Here is a 25,537-nt window from a genome sequence, read left to right as displayed (position 1 = left end):
TTAATGTTTAAGACAAGCCAAAGCATGCTTAACCATTTCTTGATCTTTGGGATCTCGGAATCATTTTATTCTCGCCCAAAAGGGACAAATTTATCATTGCGTGGATAAAATGCTCAATAAGATTGAAAATTTGCATGAACGCTTTTAAATTTCAAACTTATTGGTTTCTGAATGGTTTTTCATTTCAAATTCTTTCAATTGTTGAACAATGTCTGCAAGTAACTCAAACAACAACCATGTGTGCCCGAAACCCCCCGAAAAGTTGGCATTTGGCCTCAACTGGGTCAACTTTAAGAAGTGGGAGGAGGAACTCAGGAAAGTTCTCTGGAAATTTTTCTTAGAGTATACTCTTGATACTCCCATTCTAAGCTTCTTCTCTAAGGGGATCATGACCGATGAGGCTCAAGAAGAATGGTCATTCAATTGCAAGAAAGTCTCACGACTAATGGCTAATTCTTTCCCGGAAGATTGGAGGGAAAGCCTTTCCTCCTACCTTCCGGACATGTTCCTCAAAGCACTTGAGGACGTTGTCAATGTATGATTCACTAAGAGTGAAAATGGCAACTATGATGGACTCGTGTTTGATTTGACTAGGAAACTCTCAAACATGAAGATTAAGCCACCAAACATGGGATGTCTTGTTAAGGAAAGGCGTCGGCTTTGGACAAAGGTCTACAATGCCATATTAAGACCCGGCATGCCCCTCCGACCTCATGTGCTTGGAATGACTAGGCTCTTCAAACACATGAAACTTCTCGGAATCTCATTGGAGGATGAGATGGCGGGGCATATTTTTCTTACTTCTCTCCACTCGGGCTATGATGCACTTAGAGTGCATATAGCTGCGGGAAAGGAGACACACTCCTTAATGGAGGTGGTGCAACTACTCAGCCGAGCCACCGCATGTGGAGTGACCGAGAGGCCCTTGAGAGCAAGGAGAAAGGAGTTCAAGAAGGTCAAGGAAAAGATGCGTTGCTTCTATTGTGGTGGGCAAGGCCACTACAAAAGAGAATGCAAGCTCTTTCGGGAAGAGGAGGAGAGGAATGGAGCATCTGCCTCAGGTATCTTCCTTAAACACTTGTGAATTAAGCTTATCATAGGTATTAGATACCAAGTATGACTCACTTCATGTTGCCTTTTCAGGGACCAAGTGAGATTCTTATTAAGTGTTGGTGCAAGGACAAGTAGATGACAAAAATGGTTTTTCGGTCGTGATTGCATGCACTATTTTGTCCATGACATGTAATCAAACTAATGTTAGTTTAATCATGCTCTTGAACATACTATGATCTATGGTGTTGGACACCTAGTTATTTTGAATGTAAGACTTTGACAATAGTTGTTTCAAAATTGTCTTGCAAAGATATGTTCAATGAAATTGCACGTTTTCTTACATATGATTAGACAAAAGTTGATACCACTAACTAAGACATCTAAGAATTCACTTTTATCGACGATTTTAGTAGATATGACTATATCTACTTAATGTCGAATAAATCTGAATCCTTTGACAAATTCAAAGAATTTCAGAAAGAAGTTGAAAATCAACTTGGCAAGTAAATTAAAGCACTTCGATCGGATCGAGGTGGCGAATATTTGAGGCATGTATTCGACGATCACTTGAAAGAAAATGGTATTCTTTCAGAGTTGACACCTCCTGGAACTCCTCAATGGAACGGAGTATCCGAACGGAGAAATCGAACCTTGTTAGACATGGTTCGATCAATGATGTGTCTTAGTGAACTTCCTATCTCTTTCTGGGGACATGCGCTACAAACCGCAGCACTAACACTGAACCCAGCTCCGTCAAAAGCTGTTGAAAAGACTCCATATGAATTATGGACTAAGAAACCTCCTAGGTTGTCTTTTCTTAAGATTTTGGGATGCGAAGCATATGGCAAACGATTAATTTCCGAAAAACTTCACCCTAAATCGGATAAGTGTTTCTTTGTGGGATACCCAAAAGAAACCAAAGGGTATTACTTCTACAATAAATCCGAGAACAAAGTGTTTGTTGCTCGTGATGGTGTCTTTTTGGAGAAGGAACACCTTTCCAAAATGATAAGTGGGAGGAAAATCGTACTCGGCGAAGTTCGAGAGGACGAGAAACAATTTCAACCTGATAAAACTGACAATCTAAGTGCTTTGGAAGCAGCTGAGAAGATTGGTCAGAATCAAACATACAATGTAAATGCTCAACCTATTACCCTTCGTAGGTCGCAACGACAAAGATCTCAACCAGACAGATACCTTGGTATTGTCTTAACCAATGATTAAGACATCCTAGTTTTGGATGGAGATAAGCCGTCGATATACAAGAAAGCTATGACGAGCCCCGTAAAGGGCTGGTTGGGAAAGTGCTTTTCAATGAAGGACATAGGAGAGGCACAATACATATTGGGCATCAAGATCTACAGGGATAGATTTGAGTGGATGATTGGATTGAGCTAGAGTACTTACATTGATAAGGTACTTACACGATTCCACATGGAGAATGCCAAGACAGGGCATCTACCCATGTCCCATTGTGTAACTCTCAGCAAGAAACAGTCTTCACAGACACCTGTTGAGCGAGAGAGAATGGATCAGATTCCATATGCTTCGCTAATTGGGTCGATCATGTATGCCATGATATGTACCAGGCCAGATGTATCGTATGCCTTGAGTGCTACGAGCCGATACCAATCAAGCCCAGGAGAGGCGAATTAGACTGCGGCCAATAATATCCTGAAGTACCTGAAAAGGAACAAGGATAACTTCCTGGTTTACGGTGGCCATAAAGACCTGGTTGTTAAAGGTTACACTAACGCTAGCTTCTAGACTAACAGAGACGACTTCAAGTCACAGTCGGGGTACATATTCTTTCTGAATGGAGGAGCATTTAGCTGGAAGAGTGCCAAGCAGAGCACCACTACAGATTTTACAACTGAAGCCGAATACTTGGCTGCTTCAGAAGCCGCTACGGAGGCTGTTTGTATTAGCAAGTTCATCAGTGAGCTTGGTGTTGTACCCTCCATCAAGGGTCCGATAGATCTCTACTCTGACAACAATGGAGCTATCGCTCAGGCTAGAGAGCCAAGAGAGCACCAGAAGGTCAAACATGTCCAAAGGCGATTTCACATGATAAGGGAATGGAAATCCGAAGGTGAAATCAGAATTTGCAAGATCGGCACGGATGATAATGTGGACGATCCTTTGACTAAACCTTTGCCTCAAGTGAAACACAACAAGCACGTTGAGAGCAATAGGAAACAAGCACGTTGGAGACCGGCTTTGAACCTCCCTGTACATGTGCTTTAATTAAACTTGATGTTTTAATGTAAGACACTGTATTGAAACCATTCATTTATGGAGTAATTAATTTTAATGCAAAATTATTTTTCACTCCATTGCTATTAAATTGTGGTTTAGAATTAAATAATGAGTCCATTCGATTTATAGAAATATTCAAAACAGGGTTTCAAGACCATGTCTTGGATAAAGAAACACCTGTTAAGTGAACATTGAATATTTAAATCGAAAATTATCCCTAATCGAGGTCATCTAAATGATGGACGATTGATGACCACCAGATATTAGTGTGTAGTATGATTTACAGCACCGTTTCTTGTGCTGCAAGGACGTAATGGTCATAAATCATTTACACAGGCGCCAGTTCGGAACGGCACTGGAAAGACCTATGAGAGTACTTTAAGAGATTCAAAAATTGTCATAAGTACATTTCTCATTATAGCTACCGGAACTCGTTTCCTCGACCATGAGTATTGTGAAGTTTTCTTGTTCGAGAACTAGTCTCTTTGATGTTGCCTAACGTCTGCCGTAACTTGAGATCATAACAGGAACACTCAGGAGATTAGGTCCTCTTAGTAAGAGAACCTTACAATGCAAGACTGGGAATGTCCTCTTATAAACAATAGGGAACATGTCTTTGTTGTTTACAAGGCCGTTAGAAGAGCGAGACTGTGAAAATGCATGGTCGTGCTCAGATAGATTTTGGAAATCATATGCTTATTGACAATCGAACTCGGAGATCGAGAAACACTTCTGAACGTAATAAGGATGACGATGAATCTTACCTTATAGTTCACGAAGAGACATTAAGCGACATTAAGCGACATAGGAAATGGGCTATACACTGTACGCACACTTGTCCGGAAGGACAAGTGGGAGATTGAAAGGAATTTTTTCCTTCCAACAAGTGTATTGTTCTGATAGAGGGTTCAAAATTATTATAGAGCTAATTCTTAAGTAAGGTCAAATGATCGGAATGCCTAGGTGGAGGCCGCTTTTGATCGGTAATATTAAGGTATAATTAATATTACAGCTTAATCTTAACTGAACCCTTCGGGTCGAACCCAATCGAACAACCGATCCGATACGAAGAATTAATCCGAAGGATTTAATGAGCTGTCGGAGTTTTACGAACACAGACGTCGGGCATCGAGCCTAGAGCGTCGAGGCCGAGCGTCGCAAAATCACAAGCAACAAGTTCGAGCCTAGCGCACCATCGCTAGCACTAGGCGCTAGCACGCGTGCATGCCTAGCATCGCAGCACCATGTGCGTGTGTGCGTGCCTTCGCATGGCACAACAGCACCGCAACGTGTGTGCCTGGGTGTCTAGGCGCCATCACAGGCCACACGCACCAAGCACAGCCATCGCTTTGCTGGCCACTTGCGTGTGTGTGCGTGTGCGTGTGCGTGTGTTTCTCGCACCATCGCAGCAGTAACATACGTGCTGGCTTTTGTGCTAGCCTTCGCATGGCAGCACCAAGCAGCACGCTGTGCTTGTGCGTGGCCTAGGCCTAGCAGCCCAGCATCACTACGCACCCAGCCAGCAAGGTTGTGCGTGTGTATGTGCGATGGCCAGGCAGCAGCGCCCAGCACAAGGCGTGGCTCGCTAGCAGCACGCAAGTGCTGGGAGGGCTTGGTGATGCGTGCTGTGCGTGCCAACTAGGCATGCTAGGGTGGCTGTGCTAGCTGGCCAGCAAAGCAAGCAGCCAGCTCACCCAAATGCCTTGTGCCGGTTTTGTGAGGGGTGGGGACCAAGGCTTGCGCAAAGCCTTGGGGAGCAAGGCAATGGTCCCCCCACCTTCTCTTGGTCCTCACTTGACTCTCTCTCTCCCCTTGACACTTGTTGCATTGTGATTGATTTGATTATTAATTTAATTTAAAATTAAATTAGTTACCAAAATTACTCATTCTCCTACATTGGTTGGGGAATGAAAATCAAGGGTTCATTTCCCTATAAATACCAAGGCATGGGTATTTGGGAAAGAACACACTTGAGCTGAAGAGTAAAGGAAACTCCATTGTTGAGGATACCTTGAAATTCGTAAAACTCTAGTTTATTTTGTCCGGGCCTCGACTAACCTTCGAGGCTTAGGACGATCGGGGCGGGTTTGAGGTGTAGGGTTTCGTAGTGACCCGACACTACGCGGAAGGAAACCCACCAAGACCCGCCCCTTAATTAAAGCAATTAAACAAGCATAATAAACTTAATCAAACAAGATTAAGAACAAGAATTATACCTTTGACGTGTGCTTCGCTCTTAAAGAGCTCTTACTTTAAAATCCCGAAAAGACGAGATCTCCGACGGATCGCAACCTCGACCCGACCAGAGCGTCCTAAGTCTTAAAGGTTAGTCAAGACCCGGACAAAATAACTATGAGTTTTACGAATCAAAGGTTTACCCTTTTCTTAGAGTTGCCTTTTTTAATTCCACTCAAGGTTGTATCAAATCCCAATACCAAGCTTGGTATTTATAGAGAAATGAACCCTTGTATTTCATTCCCCAACCAATGTGGGAGAATGTATATTTTGCTAATTAATTTATTGCTAAAATAAATTAATAAACAAATCTAATCACAATGAAACAAGTGTCAAATGGAGAGAGGAGGTTAGGTGAGGACCATGAATGGGTGGGGGGACCATTGCCTTGCTCCTCAAGGCTTTGCCCAAGCTTGGTCCTTACCCCTCACTAAAACAGCCTCATCCAAGAAGGGTGTTGGGTTGCTGCAAGCTAGCACGCCAGCTAGCATGGTGCTGGCCAGCCCAACCAGCTAGCATCTGCCTGCCCAACAGCCTCGCATGCCTGGTGCTAGGCTGTGCTAGGCGCTGGTGCTGGCCAGTGCTAGGCGCTAGTGCTACTGGCTGCCCAGCACTGCCTATCGCACGAACACGCATCGCTCTCTTGCATCCTATCATTAGCACAACCAGCATGCGTGCTGCTAGCGAGCCACGCATGATAGCCCCTTCCTTTGCACCATCCACGCTGCGCACCATGCATCCCTCGCACACGCATCAGCCAGTGCCTAGCACTGCTATGCTTTGTGCGAGGCATGCACACACGCACCAGCATACGCATGCCACCTAGCACGCCAGCACTACTCGCTCATGCTCGCACAGCTACGTGCATCAAGGCTAGCACGTACTAGCGCTGTGCTTGGTGCGTGGCTTGCGATGGTGCCTAGCACACACGCAAGGCCATCACTGCCTGCCAGCTAGATGTGCTTGGTGCGTGGCCTGCGATGGAGCCTAACAATAATGCATTGCCTAACAATGGTGCACACGCACACACGCATGTGCCTAGCACAGCGATGGTGCTGTGCGTGGTGCTAGGGGGCTGCGATGGTGCTCGCATTTACGCACATGCCCTTAGGTGCTGTGCTTGGTGCGATAGGGCTGCGATAGTCCCCACGAGCACCTAGGCACCCAGGCTAGTAGCGATGGGCTGCCTGGTGCTTGTGGGGCTTGCGATAGCTGACATGCGCACCCAGGCACCCATGCTAGCATGCTGCTAGCTTGCGATGGGCTGCCAGGGCGCGACTAGACTGCGATAGTGCCTACCACACCATAGTGCGCTTAGCACACACATGGTGCGCCTAGGCTTGCGATGAGCTAGCCTAGCCTAGCTACGGCTACGCTCATACCTGTTGCTTGTGATTTTGCGACGCTCGGTCTCAACGCCCTGGGCTCGATTTCCGACGTCTGTATTCGTAAAACTTTGTCGACTCATTAAATCCTTTCAGATTATTTCGTCGTCTCGGATCGGTGATTCGATTGGGTTTGACCCGAAGGGTTCAGTTAAGATTAAGCTGTAATATCAATTGTACCTTGATATTACTGATCGGAAGCGGCCTCCACCTAGGCATTCCGATCACTTGACCTTACTGAAGAATTAGCTCTGTAATAATTCTGAACCCTCTATCGGAAGAATAAACTTGTTGGAAGGACACCATTCCTTTCAATCTCCAACTTGTCCTTCCGGACAAGTGTGCATACAGTGTATAACTCATTTCCTATGTCACTTAATGTTTCTTCGTGAACTATAAGGTAAGATTCTTTGCCATCCTTATTACGTTCAGAAGTGTTTCTCGATCTCCGAGTTCGACTGTCAATAAGAAAATGATTTCTAAAATCCATCTGAGCACGGCCATGCATTTTCACAGTCTCACTCTTCGAGCGACCTTGTAAACAACAAAACATTTTCCCTATTGTTAGTAGGGGGACAATCCAAGTCTTGTATTGTAAGTTCTTCTTACTAAGAGGAAATAGTCTCCCGAGTGTTCCCGTTATGATCCCTAGTTACGGCTGACGTTTGGAAACATCAAAGAGTCTAGTACTCAAACAAGAAAACTTCACAGTACTCATGGTCGGATGAAATAAGTTCCGATAGTCATAATGAGAAATGTACTTATGACAACATTTAAATTTTCTTAAAGTATTCTCATAGGTCTTATCTAGTACAGTTCCAAACTGTACCTGTGCAAATGATTTATGACCGTCACGTCCTCGCAGCACAAGAAACGGTGCTGTAAATCATACTACACACTAATCTATGGTGGTCATCAATCGTCCATCTGTTAGATGACCTCGATTAGGGACACTTTTCGATTTAATATTCAATGTTCACTTAACAGGTGTTTCTTTATCCAAGACATGGTCTTGATACCCTGTTTTGAATATTTCCGTAAATCAAATGGACTCATTATTTAATTCTAAACCACAATTAAATAGTAATGGAGTAAATGATAATTTTGCACAAAAATTAATTACTCCATTAATGAATGGTTTTAGTACAGTGTCTTACATTAAATCAACCCTGTTTAATTAAAACACTTGTATAGGGAATATCAAAGCCAGTCTCCAACATGCTTGATTCCCATTGCCTCAACGTGTTTGTTGTGTTTCACTTGAGGCAAAGGTTTAGTTAAAGGATCGACTACATTATCATCCGTGCCGATCTTAAAAATTCTGATTTCACCTTCGGATTTCCATTCCCTCATCATGTGAAATCGGCGATGCACGTGTTTTACCTTATGGTGTTCTCTCGGCTCCTGGCCTGAGCGATAGCTCCATTATTATCACAATAAAGGTCTATCGGTCCCTTGATTGAGGGTACAACACCAAGTTCACTGATGAACTTGCGAATCCAAACAGCTTCCTTGGCTGCTTCCGAAGCGGCCAAGTACTCGGCTTCAGTTGTAGAGTTTGTAGTGGTGCTCTGCTTGGCACTCTTCCAGCTAAACGCTCCTCCATTCAGACAGAATACATATCCCGACTGTGACTTGAAGTCGTCTCTGTCAGTCTGGAAGCTAGCGTCGGTGTAACCTTCAACAACCAGTTCTTTGTGGCCTCCATACACCAGGAATTTATCCTTGTTCCTTTTCAGGTACTTAAGGATATTCTTGGCCGCAGTCTAATGCGCCTCTCCTGGGTTCGATTGGTATCGACTCGTTGCACTCAGGGCATACGATACATCCGGCCTTGTACATATCATGGCACACATGATCGATCCGATTAGCGAAGCATATGGGATCTGATTCATTCTTTCTCGCTCAACAGGTCTCTGTGGACACTGTTTCTTGCTGAGAGTTATACCATGGGACATGGGTAAATGCCCTCTTTTGGCATTTTCCATGTTGAATCGAGCAAGTACCTTATCAATGTAAGTACTCTAGCTTAATCCAATCATCCTCTTAGATCTATCCCTGTAGATCTTGATGCCCAATATGTACTGTGCCTCTGGATGTGTCATATACACAGTTTCTTCCAAAATCCCATTAAGGAAGGCGGTTTTGACATCCATTTGCCATATTTCGTAATCGTAATATGCAGCAATCGCTAGGATAATCCGGACGGATTTAGCATTGCAACTGGTGAAAACGTTTCGTCATAGTCAATCCCGTGGACTTGTCTATAACCTTTTGCCACCAATCTAGCTTTGTATACCGATATATTTCCATCTTTGTCTGTCTTCACTTTGAAGATCCATTTGCATCCAATGGGTGAATAACCCTCGGGCAAATTCACCAAGTCCCAGACTTGATTTTCAGACATGGAGTCCATCTCGGATTTCATGGCCTCTTGCCATTTTGCAGAGTCGGGGTTCGTCATAGCTTGCTTGTATGTCGCCGGCTCATCACCATCCATAACTAGGATGTCCTGATCATCAGTTAAGACAATACCGAGGTATCTATCTGGTTGAGATCTTTGCCGTTGCGACCTACGTAGGGTAATCGGTTGAGCGTTTACATTATCTGTTTGACTCTGACCAATCTTCTCAGATGCTTAAAAAGTATCTAGATTGTCAGTTTTGTCAGGTTGACATTTTTGCTCGTCCTCTCGAACTTCGTCGAGTTCGATTTTCCTCCCACTTGTCATTTTGGAAAGGTGATCCTTCTCCAAAAAGACGCCATCACGAGCAACAAATACTTTGTTCTCGGATTTATTGTAGAAGTAATACCCTTTGGTTTCTTTTGGATATCCCACAAAGAAACACTTATCCGATTTGGGGTGAAGTTTGTCCGAAATTAATCTCTTGACATATGCTTCGCGTCCCCAAATCTTGAGAAAAGACAACCTAGGAGGTTTGTTAGTCCATAATTCATATGGAGTCTTTTCAACAGCTTTTGACGGGGCTCTATTCAGTGTTAGTGCTGCTGTTTGTAGCGCATGTCCCCAAAACGAGATAGGAAGTTCACTAAGACCCATCATTGACCGAACCATGTCTAACAAAGTCTGATTCCTCCGTTCGGACACTCCGTTCCATTGAGGAGTTCCAGGAGGTGTCAACTCTGAAAGAATGCGACATTCTTTCAAGTGATCGTCGAATTCATGGCTCAAATATTCGCCACCTCGATCCGATCGAAGTGCTTTAATTTTCTTGCCAAGTTGATTTTCAACCTCTTTATGAAATTCTTTGAACTTTTCAAAGGATTCAGATTTATTCGACATTAAGTAGATATAACCATATCTACTATAATTGTCGGTGAAGGTGATGAAATATCGGTAACCTTGCCTTGCGGGTGTGCTCAAAGGTCCACATACATCCGTGTGTATTAGACCTAATAAGTCACTTGCCCTTTCTCCCAACTTGGAGAATAGCTGTTTGATCATCTTGCCTAATAAGCATCCTTCGCAATTTTCAAACGACTCTAAGTCGAATGAGTCAAGAACACCTTCTTGAAGAAGTTTATTGATGCGTTTGATGTTAATGTGGCCAAGACAACAATGCCACAAGTAGGTTTGATTCTACTTGATGGTCTTAGCTTAGTGGTATCAACTTTTGTCATATGTAAAACATGCAATTTAATTGAACATAAATTTGTAAACTTGAAACAACTATTGTTAAAAGTTTTACATTTGAAATTCCTAGGTGTCCAACACCATGGATCATATTATGTTCAAAGCATGATAAAACTAGAAATAGTTATAAATACATGTCATAGACAAAATAGTGCATGCAAGCACGACCGAAAAACCATCTTCGTTGTCTTTTTGTCCATACACCAACACTTGATAAGCTTCTCACTTGGTCCCTGAAAAGGAAACATTAAGTGAGTCATACTTGGTATCCAATACCTTATGAAAAGCTTAATCCACAAGTGTTAAGGAAGATACCTGAGGCGAATGTTCCATTCCTCTCCTCCTCCTCCCGAAAGAGCTTGCATTCTCTCTTGAAGTGGCCTTGCCCGCCACAGTAGAAGCAACGCATCTTAGCCTTAACCTTGAGATCCCTCCTTCTTGATGGTCTTTTGGTTGCCCCAAATGAGTTGGCCCGGTGCAGAAGCGCCACCACATTTTTTAAGGAATGTGTCTCCTTTGAATCAGAAATATATGCCCTTAACGCATTATATCCTAAGTGGAGTGAAGTGAGCAAAATATGACCAGCCATTCCATCTTCTAGTGAAATTCCGAGGAGTTCCATGTGCTTGAAGAGCTTAGTCATTCTTGCCACATGGGGTCGGAGGGGCATACCCGGTCTCAACTTAGTGTTGCAGACCGTAGACCAAAGATGGTACCTCTCTTTCGCAAGACAACCTTGATCCGACGGCTTTACATTCATGTCCGTAAGTGACCTAGTCACTTCAAACAAGAGTCCATCATTGTTGTCATTGAAACTCTTAGAGAATCTCACACCGACAACATCCCTTAGTCCTCCAAGGAAAAAATCTGGGAAGGAAAATGGAAGTTTTTCTTTCCATTCTTCCGGGATGGAGTTAGCCATGAGTTGTGACACTAATTTGTAGTCTTTCGACCATGCACAATGAGTTTCGTCACTTAAGAGGGTATTGGAACAGAGAGTTGGGAGGGAAGTATCCAGAACATACTCCTTGGAACAACTCCGGAGAGTTTTTCTTGAGTTCTTCTTCCCATTCATCAAGGTTTGTTAAGTTAAGCTTGATAGCTAACTTATCAGGGAGTTCCAGGCACATTTGGTTGTTGTTCGAGTTACTTGCAAACATGATTTCTACAATTGAAAGAATTTGATGTGAAAAACCATTCATACATCAATAAGTTGAAATTTAAAGCGTTCATGCATTTATTCACTCTTATTGAACATTTTATCCACGCATTTTAAGATTGACCCTTATGGGCGAGAATAAAATGATTCCGAGATCCCAAAGATCAAGAAATGGATAAGCATGCTTTGCCTTGTCTTAACCATTAAATATCTTAAGGTAAGCAATTCAATTGCTAATAGCTCCAAACTACTCTCGGTTTGATAAAATGTCGCATCTAATGCATACTTGACATTTTATCTCTTTTGCCACGACATCTAAGGACTCCTTACTGGTATCGTTGAGCTTAACCAAGACAACTTGTATACCTGTTATACCTTACTGTTCCTAGGGAAGTAGTGATGCCTTGCTTTGGCGTAATCCATCATGTACGCGCATTAGTTCGGTAAGTGTTGTCGTTGGAATGGAAAATTTTAGCTCAATATTGTTAAGGGACCTAGGGTTTCTATGTTGGTTGATTTAAGTGCACTTAACTAATCATCGCAACATCATAGAAATCCTAGACATGCATCTAGCAAACATATATATAATAACAATATATAAGGCATAAAAAAAGATACATTTGGCAACTAGCATGACCCCTTGAAATCTTCAATTTCCATGGGTCTTCATCTTGGCTCGTCTTCCTCGTAACGCCGTCTTGAGACTTCTTAGCCAAAATGAAATAAAAGAAGCTAGCTACAACGACTAAGATCAATCTAAATAGTACAAAAATACTTAATGGTTCGCAGACCGTATTTAGTTTTACAAAAATACATAACGGAACGCAGTCCGTATTTTCTATCCTAGTCGGGCCCCACTAGCTGCCATTTTTCAAACAACCTGTTTTGAAAGCAATTTTTCATTCACCCGTTCACTATTTGTGAACGGCCCATGCAATTTTACGAAATACATAATTAAACACGCAAAACTAGTAACTATCTTAAGTCGTTAATCCAATTAACGCGCCTAATTAAAACTAGTCAAAGTGGTTTAATCCATTATTTCTAAACGCAAAATGCTAACGCATTCAATTAAGCTCCCACTAAATTCCGCATCCGTACTTAATTAATCCGACTAATTAAGTCGGCATAACCCATAATTTGTCAAAATTTTGCAAAATCGAAAATCGAGGTTTTTAGCCTCCTTAAAATAATTAATTAAAATTATTAATACGGAAAAAATCGCAAAATCATAGCTCATCCTTAAGCAAGAAGAGCATCATCCAATGATGCATGGCGCACCATGGCTGCTAGGTAGCCTATGGCCCCTGCGCCATGGTGCGTGGTGCTGGCAGGTAGTAGGTGCGCCTAGCACAGCCTACCTAGCATGCTAGCACCAGCAGCATGCTACGCATGGTAGCAGCTTGCTGGCCCAAGCATCAGGGGCTGGGTGGCTGGGGCTTGCTGCCTCGCTGCCCAGCAACCGCACAAGCATACCAGCTGCCTGAGGCCCCTGCGCGCCAGCACATACACCACACAATAGCCCCTCCACGCCACACAGCTACGCACCAAGCGATGCACAGCCATATGCGCACCATAGGCAGCCTACACGTGGGCTGCTAGGCAGCCTGGCTAGCCTTGGTGACGCTTGCGGTTTTGCATCGTTTTGCGTGCAATTAACTCGGAATTTAATTCCGATTTGTGTGCGACAATAAAATAAAACAAATGTTAAGTCTAACTTAAACAATTTTATTTTAATTGGTGCACAAGCCCAAATTTATCCAAAATTATCAATTTTGAACAAAATTTGGTCAACCTTTATGCTTAAAAAAAATGAGCTATGTCCAAAATTAATCTTGCCAATATGCAAACTAATATTGGATTTGACAAAAGGGGAGTTGGAAAAATTAATTAATCATCCAATGATCAAATTTTCCAACTTGTGTACTTGTGTAAAATACCAAGATTACATCTTCCAATATGAAGATTAATCAAATTTTACTCACAAGTAATTGAACATAATGGATTTTAATCAACCAAAATATGAAAAATCCAAACTTTGTTCAACATGGAATTTAGGGTTAGGGTTCCAATCATTTAAACACTTAAATATTAGAACTTTAACATTACTTGGGAACTCAAAATACAAAATCACAACAAGTTTTTCACACCTTATTGCAATTTATTTGCAAAATTGTGAAAAACAAGTTTATGTGATTACTTGGTATATCAACTTAAGCACTAATAAACACTCCATTATTATGCTTAAGGATATTTTAAAACCAGTAGATTAGTGATGCAAATGTGCATTTAATCTAACCTTGTAATGCTTGCATTAATCAAGGCTTAAAAGGAATTAAAACTTTCGTTGAAAAACAAAAAAACCGCAGAAAAAGTGAGTTTCTGGTTCGAATTTGGCTTCTGGACACCCAAAAATCACTATTTTTGAGCCAAAATCTGGGTTCGACAGCCAAATCGATAATAAAATCGAGTTTTAAAAATTAATTAAAATGAGCATCTAATCTAATTAGATGAACATGAACCAGAAAAATAAATTCTTTAAAACACCTCAATTAAACAATAATTGCAAAAATTAAAAGGAGCGTGGCTCCGATACCGCTGTAGGGTTTCGTACTGACCCGACACTACGCGGAAGGAAACCCACCAAGACCCGCCCCTTAATTAAAGCAATTAAACAAGCATAATTAACTTAATCAAACAAGATTAAGGACAAGAATTATACCTTTGACGCGTGCTTCGCTCCTAAAGAGCTCGTACTTCAAAATCCCGAAAAGACGAGATCTCTGACGGATCGTACCCTCGGCCCGACCCGAGCGTCCTATGTCTTGAAGGTTAGTCAAGACCCGGACAAAATAACTATGAGTTTTACGAATCAAAGGTTTACTCCTTTTAGAGTTGCCTTTTTAATTCCACTCAAGGTTGTGTCAAATCCCAATACCAAGCTTGGTATTTATAGGGAAATGATTCCTTGATTTCCAATCTCCCATCAATGTGGGAGAGTTGGTAAAATGATAATTATTTAATTCCAAAATTAAATAATTAATCAACTCAATCACAAATTGACACATGGCACAAATATAGAGAAAGCCAAGTGAGGACCAAGGCTTGAGGGGGACCATTGCCTTGATCCCCAAGGCCATGTATTGGTCCCCACACACCATGCCTAAAACCAGGTCAAGGTGTGCGAGCTGGCTGCCAGCTAGCGTGCTAGCTGGGGTTGCCACCTAGCGTGCCTTGCTGCCCAGCACCCAGCCAGCCAGCCAGTGCACGCTGCTGCTGGGCTGTGCTGGTGCTACGTGCTGGCGTTGGGCGCTGCTAGCACCTAGTGCTGGCATTAGCCCCAGGAGCCCACGCACTCACTCTTCGCGCCTCACTGCTAGCACAGCCAGCATGCGTGCTGCTAGCGAGCCACGCATGATGGCCACACTGCCCCCCCGCACCATTCGCATACCCCATCGCACACACGCACTAGCACGATGCCTACCCTAGCACTAGCCAGTGCCTAGCACTGCTTGTGCTTGATGCGAGGCATGTGCGCACTGACACGCACTCGCATGCGTGGTGCTGCTGCCTAGCACCTAGCCAGGCATTGCACGCACACGCACCAGCCATGCGCCACGCACCACGCACTGCCAGCCCACACGCATCACATGCGAGGCTGCTTGTGCGAGGCTACTGTGCGAGGCTGCGAGTGCCAGGCCCTAGCATCGAGATGGCGCGCAGCCCCTCGCATGTGCTGTGATGCTTAGTGCTGCCATGCGAAGGCTAGCACTTAAGCACACGCACATGGCGCGCCATTGCCAGGCAGCCAACCATGCCAGCACCTGGTGCTTGCGATGGTGCTGCTAGGCCAGGCACACATGCACGCAGCACCCAGTGCTTGCGATGGTGCGCCTGGTGATGCCATGGCCTGCGATAGGCGCCATATGCACCCAGGCACCACGCTAGCATGCTTGCTAGCAGCTATGGGCTTCCTGGTGCCTGTGTGGCCTGCGATGGCTGCCATGCGCACCTAGGCACCCATGCTAGCTTGCGATGGGCTGCTAGGGTGTGCCTAGGCTGCGATGGTACCTAGCACACCATGGTGCGCCTAGAACACACATGGTGCACCTAGGTTTGCGATGAGCTAGCCTAGCCTAGCTATGGCTACGCTCATGCTTGTCGATTGTGATTTTGCGACGCTCGGCATCGACGCCATAGGCTCGATTTTCGACGTCTGTATTCGTAAAACTCTGTCGAGTCATTAAATCCTTTTGGATTAATTCGACGTCTCGGATCGGAGATTCGATTGGGTTCGACCCGAAGGGTTCAGTTAAGATTAAGCTGTAATATCAATTGTATCCTAATATTACTTATCGGAAGCGGCCTCCACCTAGGCATTCCGATCACTTGAGCTTACTGAAGAATTACTTCTGTAATAATTCTGAACCCTCTATTGGAATAATATACTTGTTGGAAGGACACCATTCCTTTCAGATCGAAGTGCTTTTATCTTCTTGCCAAGTTGATTCTCAACTTCACTCTGAAATTCTTTGAATTTCTCAAAGGATTCAGATTTATTCGACATAAGCTAGACATAACCATGTCTACTATGAATTGTCTTTAGTTTTTTCAGTGGTATCAACATTTGTCTAATTATATGTAAAAACATGCAATTTCCATTAAACGTATATAAACAAGACATTTTGAGACAACTATTGTCAAAGTCTTACGATCAAAATAACTCGGTGTCCAACACCATAGATCATAGTATGTTCAAAAGCATGATGAAACTATGATTAGTTTAATTACATGTCATAGACAAAATAGTGCATGCAAGCACGATTGAAAAACCATATTTGTCGTCTACTTGTCCTTGCACGAACACTTGATAAGCTTCTCACTTGGTCCCTGAAAAGGCAACATAAAGTGAGTCATACTTGGTATCTAATACCTATGATAAGCTTAATTCTCAAGTGTTTAAGGAAGATACCTGAGGTAGTCAAAACATTCTCCTCTTCCTGATCTTTCTGAAATATCTTGCATTCGCGTTTGTAGTGGCCTTCCCCACCACAATAGAAGCAACGAATCTTTGCCTTGTTCTTGAAATCCCTCCTTCTTGATGGTCTTTTGGTTGCCCCAAATGAATTGGCTCGGTGAAGTAGCTCCACCACATTCTTCAAAGAATGTGTCTCCTTGCCCTTAGAAATATATGCCCTTAGTGCATCATATCTGAGTGGAGTGAAGTGAGCATAATATGACAAGCCATTCCATCCTCTAATGGAATTACGAGGAGTTTCATGTGCTTGAAGAGCCTTTTCATTCTCACAACATGGGGTCGGAGGGGCATACCCGGTCTCAACTTGGTGTTGCAGACTGTAGACCAAAGATGGTACCTCTCTTTAGCAAGACAAACTTATTCTGATGGCTTCACATTCATGTCTGTGAGTGACCAAGTCACCTAAAACAAGAGTCCATCATTGTTGTCATTGAAACTCTTAGAGAATTTCACATCGACAACATCCCTTAGTCCTCCAAGGAATAAGTCCGGAAAAGAGAATGGAAGCTTTTCTTTCCATTCTTCCGGGATGGAGTTAGCCATGAGTTATGACACTATTTTGCAATCGTTGGACCATGAAAAATAAGTTTCATCACTCAAGTCTTTCTTGGTGAAGAGGGTTGGGAGGGAAGTACCCAGAACATACTTCTTGGAACAACTCCGGAGAGTTTTCCTGAGTTCCTCTTCCCATTCTTCAAAGTTTGTCAAGTTAAGCTTGATAGCCAACTTATCAGGGAGATCTGGGCACATAGGGTTGTTACTTGAGTTACTTGCAGACATGTGATGTGTGGCATTTATGCCACCATTTTACCCTCTTCACAACAAAATTCCCCTGTATTTGTAACTTGTTTATGCCTCTTTTCACCCCTTTTCTCTCTATTTTAGTCACTTTAGCTCACTCTCGTATTTTCCCTTCCCTTTTGTCTTTTCTTTTAGTTTTTACCTCCTTTTTGTGTGTTTAGATAGCTCCCAACGCTCGTGCGCAAATCATGAATTAATAGCTTGAGTAGAGATGCCAAAGGAGCTTGCCAAGGGAGTGGAGATGCCAAAATGGAAAGGGCGAGCTATTCAGAATGGTCGCGGGCGCGGGCTTGATAGCTGCGGGCGCGGACAGGAAAACCCTGAAGCCAGCAAGAGAAAGTGGGGATGGCGAGCCGCAGGCGCGACATTCAGGGTTTGACGAGGCTATTTACCCAGCTTGGACAGAGCGTGGCAGCCTGTTCGGACAGCCCTCTCCCTTGCCCTTTATCTTCATTTTGGTAGAAGACTATAAATAGTCTTTAGCTTGAGTTTTTCATTCATTCACTATTCCATTAGTTTTAAATCATTTGTAGAGAGAGAATGTCCATGGCTTCTAGAGAGAAAAAAAACTAGTGTTCAAGAATCAATCTTTGTAATTAAATATTCAAGCTTTCTTCTAGATTGTTGCTACTACCTTGATGATTTGGTAATCTTTCATCTTTATAATATCAATCTTTACTTTTGTTTCTCTAGTTTTTGATCTTCTTTGTTTTATTGTTCTTACTTGAGTTTACTTTCATAAATATTCAAGCTTTATTAGTTTCTTTGATTTCCTTTCAAGTTAGAATCATGTTAGGTTGTGTTGATATTGAATATATGCATATGTTAGTTGTTATGGCTATTCCCTTCCTTCTAGCTTAGGTTTTTAGATAGGGAAGGGGGTGAAAATCATGTGTATTTGACTATCTATTGATTATTGATTGGGATTTATTCTTGAGTTGATGATTTGAGCTATAATATGCTTGGAGTTAGTGTGTGAACCTCTAATCCCAAGAGTCTAGCCCTTGATTGAATGCATGAGAATGATTTAATCTAGGTGTGAAAGATTTCATCGACTTGCTTGAGTAGCCGCATGAGAATGAACTATCTTAGGTAGAGTTTATACTCCTAGAATCGGTTCCTTATCGGTTTTCATTAGTATTCCTTTTTCATGATTGAATCCCCATCTCCCTAGTGCTTTTGTCATTGTTATCTCTCTAATCTTGTCCATTTATTTGCATTTAAGAGTGTTTAATCTATTTCCTTTGTTTTTTAGTTTATTCTAGGCTCAATAGTAGTTGGTTTGTCTATAGGATTCTTCAAACACAAATCTCATACCCATTTTTTGTTACTAGCAATTTATCCTTGATTTCGTATTAATTGTGCTAAACCCCCGTTTCCTTGGGAATCGACCCTACCTTACCGCTATCTAAAGTAAAATTGATAGAGTTAGGATAGGACTTATAATTTGTAATTTTGATCTAGGATAGTAAATCAACGATCTATTGTTCACCGATCAAAATTTTGGCGCCGTTCCCGGGGCAACGGCTAGTTTTGCACATTTATTTGCGTTATTAGTGGATTTGTTGTTTTTTTTTTATTTTGTTCTTTTTCCTTTTTCTAGTCATTGCTAATTGTTTGCTTATCTTTGGTGAATGCAAAGAAGATCTCAAGGATCTCCTACTCACAACATTGATCACGAAATCGACCGCACCTTGAGACAAGTCCGCAGACTCTATCAAGAAGAAGGAAGAGGTTTTAGTGCTATCTTTGATAGTGAGTGTGATTCTTGTTCCTCACATTCCCAGGCGAAGACATGGCGGGCCAAAAAGTGGATGTTTTATTTCGTGAGTTCGGTAATCCGGAGGATTATGAGCTCACCGGTGGGATATTGTTACCCGTCACGGAAACTAACTTCACCATCCATCCTCAATATACTCGAATGGGTCAAGCGGAGCAATTCTCGGGTTCGCCAAGTGAAGACCCCATTGAGCATCTTGATAGGTTTCTTGAACTTTGTGCCATGATACAAACCAACCAAGTTTCTCAAGAATACATTTGGATGCACCTATTTCGGCAATCTCTTGCGGGGAGACCAAAGAAGTGGCTCAAGCAAGTCAAGCCTAATTCTCTCACAACATGGAGGGAAATTGTCCAAGCATTTTTGAAAAGGTTCATCTCCGAAGAGAAAACCGCCGACATGAGGAGGAAAATAGCGTCTTTTGAACAAGAGGCGGAGGAAAGCCTTAGTGAAGCTTAGGAGAGGTTTAAACAGGTTGTTCAAGCATGTCCTCACCATGAATACACTCAAAGCTTACTCATGAGGTTCTTCTATGATGGTTTAAATCCGATGTCTCGAGATAATTTGGATGCGGGGGCGGGCGGATAATTGATCAAAGTCCCTAAAAATCAAGTTGAAGCAACAATTAAAGAGGTAGTCAAAAACAACTCTTGGGGAGGAAGAAGGAGGAATGCACCTAAGAAGGGTGGAAAGTATGAGTTGGAAAAAGTGGACCAACTACAACATCAAATTGAGATGTTGACAAAAGGGCTTGTCAAGTTGAATACAAGTGTTGCTAGTGGTTCAAGCTCCTCCCAAGTCAACTCTTTCTCTTGTCAAAATTGTGGTGGTAAAAACCAAGACACATCCTATTGTGGAGGTTTAAGCCCGGAGCATGTAGCGGCATACAATACAAGGCAAGAAAGGTATAGGGGAAATAGTGGAGGAGTAGCTTGGAGACAACCACCACCCGGATTTGCAACCCAACTTTAACAATGGAATCAACTAGCTCAACAACCATACAACTCCAACACCCAATATCAATACCCACCTCCATTCTAAACCCAAAATCAAAGAGGAAACTACCCAAGAAACAACCAACACAATAATAAACACCAATACCAAAATCAAAACCAAGCAACTCAAAGAAGTCAAGAGCAAGCATCTCAACCCGATTCTACTCAAACTGAAATTCTTCAACAACTTTAAGCAATGAATCAACAAATGCAAGAAATCAAGGCTCATAACAAGATGGTTGATTCACAACTAGCACAATTGGCCGAGAGGGTTCCTTTCAACTCATCTTCCACTTTGCCCGGACAATCACAAACCAACCCCTCCAATATTGTGAAACCCGACTCTTGCAAAGCAATCACATTGAGATCGGGTACATCTTATGATGGTCCCGAGGGAGAGGATGGCAAGGAAAAGAAGGAAATAGAAGAGAAGATGAGTGAAGATAAAGAAATTGAAGAAGAGAAGGTTGATGAGAAAGAGAAGAGTATCGAGAAAAAGAAGTCTAAGGATGTGGTAACATCCTCAACTTCTAGTGAGGCTAGAAATCTTGATGGACCGGTTCCTTTTCCCGGTCGGCTTGCGTAGAGTAAATTGAATGACAAATTTGCAAAGTTTCTAAGTGTGATGAAAAACTTACACATTAACCTCCCTTTCATTGAGGTTGTCACACAAATGTCCTCATACTCCAAGTTCTTAAAAGACATTCTCCCCAACAAAAGGAAGCTCAATGATGAGCTTATTACTCTTCCCCACCAAGTGAGTGCACTTGTTTAACACAAAATGCCTAAGAAGCAAAAGGATCCGGGGAGTTTCACCTTGCCGGTCAAAATTGGGAACATGGAAGCTAGGGGTGCCTTAGCCGATCTTGGAGCAAGTGTTAGTTTGATCCCTCTATCCATTGCTCAAAAGCTAAACATTGAGATGATCCCCACAAGGAAAACCATTCAATTGGCCGACCGTTCGGTGAAGCTACCTTGTGGTGAGCTTGAAGATGTCCCTATTCAAGTTGGGCATACCTATGTGCCTTGTGACTTTGTAGTGATGGATATGGAAGAAGATGTGAATACACCTTTGATTTTGGGCCGTGAAGCTCTTAAGACCTTGGGGGCGGTAATCAATTGCAAGAACAATACCATTACATGTGAGGTAGCCGATGAAAAAATTGTCTTTGAATTCTCCAAGCTACTCAAGACCCCCATGGTTGAGAAGTGCTATAGGGTTGATGTTGTCAATGAAGAGCTAGATCGTTTGGGAAGGGTTATGATGAGTCCTCAAGATCCAATGGTTGAAGCTCTCACATGTGAGGAAGAGTACTTCTCCCAAGAAGCAAAGGAGTTTTCTATGGCCATTGAAGAAGCCAAAGAGGAGGAAGTGAGTGATCCTAAGCATGATGAGCTAGAACATGAGGAGGAAAAATTGGAGGAGAGTTCTAAGCCTCTTCCCAAGGTAGAACTCAAACCCCTTCCCCCTTCTTTGAAATATTCTTACCTTGGAAATGAAGGGGAATACCCTATTATTGTCAATGCTTCCCTTAATGGTCTTGATTTAGAAAAATTGATTGTTGTTTTAAGAAAGAAAGTATAGAAATGTGATAGGGTATAGCATTGATGATATCAAGGGTATTAGCCCTTCTTTATGCATACATCGTATTCATCTTGAGGATGATCAATCCACCTCCATTGAGCCTCAAAGGAGGTTGAACCGCAACCTCCAAGAGGTTGTCAAGAAAGAAATTTTGAAATTGCATGAGGCGGGTATAATCTATGCTATCTCCGATAGCAAGTGGGTTAGCCCGGTTCACGTGGTTCCCAAAAAGGGTGGGATGACTATTGTCAAGGGAGAAGGAGGAGAGGAAATCTTCACCTAGACGGTGACTGGGTGGAGGATGTACATTGATTATAGGAAGTTGAACAAGAACACTAAGAAAGATCATTTTCCTCTCCCCTTCATGGACCAAATGTTGGAAAGACTCTCCCATCATGCTTTCTTTTGTTTTTTGGATGGATATTCCGGCTTTTTCCAAATTCCTATCCATCCAAATGATCAAGAGAAAACTACTTTTACGTGTCCATATGGGACATTTGCATACCGAAGAATGCCATTCGGGTTATGCAATGCTCCCTCAACTTTGCAACGATGCATGACCTCCATTTTTTCTGAAATGCTTGAGAATGAAATTGAAGTTTTTACGGATGATTTTAGTGTTGGTGGCTCGTCTTTTGACACATGTCTTATTAACCTTGAAAAAGTTTTGAAAAGGTGTCAAGAGACGAGTTTAGTGTTGAATTGGGAAAAATGCCATTTTATGGTCGAGGAAGGTATTGTCCTAGGCCATAAAGTATCAAAAAGGGCATTGAAGTAGACACGACTAAGGTCGGTGATTGCTAAGTTGCCCCCTCCTACCTCCGTCACGGGAGTGAGAGCTTTTCTAGGGCATGCCGGTTTTTACCGGAGGTTTATCAAAAAAATTTCATCAATCGCCAAGCCCTTAACCGAGTTACTCAAAAAGGATGTTGTGTTCAATTTTGATGAGGCTTGCCTTGAGGCATTCCAAAAGCTCAAGGAAGCCCTCATCTCCTCTCCTGTTGTGCAAGCTCCGGATTGGAGCTTGCCTTTTGAGCTAATGTGCGATGCAAGTGATTTTGCAGTAGGTGTCGTACTTGGGCAAAAGAAAGAAGGAAGATCTTGTGTCATCTACTATGCAAGTAGAACGTTCGACGAAGCTCAAAGGAATTATACCACAACAGAGAAGGAAATGCTAGCGGTTGTCTTTGCCATGGATAAGTTCCGGTGTTACCTCATATGCTCAAAGGTGATAGTCTACACAGATCACGTAGCGGTCCGCTACCTTATGACCAAAAAGGAAGCAAAACCGCATCTCATTCGTTGGGTCCTTTCTCTCCAAGACTTTGACATGGAGATGAGAGACAAAAAGGGAGCGGAAAATTATGTGGCGGATCATCTATCTAGACTTCCTTTTGAGACTAAATAAGATGTGCCTATCAATGAAGAAGTGGGTTTTGAGACTCTTATGGCCATTGCATCAACAGCAAGCCCTTGGTATGCGGACATTGCCAATTACCTAGCATGTGGTGTCGTTCCCCCGGAATTCTCTTCTCAACAAAAGAAAAAGTTTTTCAAGGAAGTGAGGAGGTATTTTTGGAACGACCCTTATTTATTCAAGCAATGTGGAGATGGGATTTTCAGAAAATGTGTTCCGGATCATGAGATCGAAGGGGTGCTTGAGCATTGTCACTCATTTCCATGTGGTGGGCATTGAGGAGTAGAAAAAACCGTGGCCAAGATTTCTCAATCTCTTCTTTGGTGGCCAACAATGCACAAGGATGCCCACAAATTAATTGCTAGATGTGATAAGTGCCAAAGGAGTGGGGGCATAGCCCAGCGTGATGAAATGCCTCAACAAAATATTTTGGAGGTTGAACCCTTTGACGTATGGGGGGTCGACTTTATGGGGCCTTTTGTTTCCTCTTGTGGAAATCTCTATATTTTGGTGGCGGTGGACTATGTGACCAAATGGGTCGAAGCTATACCCTCGCCCACCAATGACCACAAGGTTGTGCTCAAGCTTCTAAAAAAGATCATCTTCCCAAGATTCGGGGTTCCAAGAGTTCTTATTAGTGATGGTGGTTCTCACTTTTCCAAGAAACAACTTGAAGCTCTCCTCAAACGATATGGGGTTCATCATAAAATCGGCCTACCATACCACCCCCAAACTCAAGGGCAAGTTGAAGTATCAAATAGGGAGATCAAGAACCTCCTTGAGAAGATGGTAAACAAGTCTAGAAAAGATTGGTCTCTCAAGCTTAATGATACACTTTGGGCTCTAAGGACGGCTTACAAGACCCCGATTGGTACTACCCCTTACCGATTAGTCTATGGCAAAGCTTGTCATTTGCAGGTTGAGTTAGAGTACAAAGCTTGGTGGGCGATCAAAGAGCTCAATATGGATATGACCTTGGCGGGTGAGAAAAGGCTACTTAAGCTCAATGAACTTGAGGAGCTGTGCTATGATGCCTATGAGAACTCAAGACTCTACAAGGAGAGGACCAAGAAGTTGCACGAATATAAGGAACAAGAGTTTTAAGGTTGGGGACAAGGTGTTGTTGTTCAATTCTAGGCTTCGTTTGTTCCCCGGAAAGCTTAAGTCGAAATGGTCGGGGCCTTTCACAATTTCGAAAACAACTCCTTATGGGTCTTTTGAGTTGGAAGCGGATGGGAACAAGTTCATGGTTAACGGCCACCGTTTGAAGCTCTACCATTGCAATGATCAAGTTGGCATGATTAAGTGCATGAGGCTCGATCCGCCGGATCCTAAGCTACTTTCTTGAAGATGATGTGAATGGTCAAGCTAATGACCTTCTAAAGAAGCGCTTCTCGGGAGGCAACCCGAGTTCTCAACTCTTTTGATTTTTTGTTTCTTGTCTTTGATTATTTTTGAACGATTTTTCTTTAATCTCTTATTGTGTGTGTTTGTTCTTCCATTAGGTACTTTGATCTTTTGGATTTTGATCTATTAAGTTGAGTTTGGAGAGGAGAAAGAGGATGAGAGATTTAAAAGTGGAGATGCTAGGAAAAGCCCTGGAGAGGGCGCGGACAGGCAGAGCCGCAACGCAGCCCATAGGCTCGCGGGCGTGGGCTGACCCCCCTCAATTTTTCAAGGAAATTTGAGATGCCTGGGAGATGGCTGAGAGAGGGCGCGCACAAAAGACCCGCGGGCGCGGAGAAGGGGTTTTCAGTTCTTTTTTTAGAAAGTGGAGATACCTGAGAGATTCCCGAGAGAGGGCGCAGACAGGATACCCGCGGGCGCGGCCAGGCATCTCCGCGGGCGCCTCTCACCTCCGCGGGCGCGGATGGAAGCAGTTCATAATATCAGAAAGTTGGAATGCGCGACCCGCGGGCGCGGACAGGGTATGCCGCGGACGCGGCCCTTCAGAACTGCGAATTCTTCGTTTATTCGTAGCCATATGCCTGAGTCTATTTTCCTCCCCCAAATCAGTTTTTTCCCTCTTTCTCTCTACTCCTTACTCCATTCCAAACCCTAACCCATTCTACCTCAATTTCTCTTCCCAAATCATCAGACTCCATCAAATTTCAACAAATTCCCTCACTTTTCTTCAATTTTTATCACCAAAAATCTGAAATTTCTTCCTTTAAA

This window comes from Chenopodium quinoa, unplaced genomic scaffold (genome assembly GCF_001683475.1).
Source record: "Chenopodium quinoa cultivar QQ74 unplaced genomic scaffold, ASM168347v1, whole genome shotgun sequence".
NCBI lineage: Eukaryota > Viridiplantae > Streptophyta > Magnoliopsida > Caryophyllales > Amaranthaceae > Chenopodium > Chenopodium quinoa.
The sequence above is the reverse complement of the archived record's forward strand: the minus strand, read 5'-3'. Positions refer to the sequence as shown.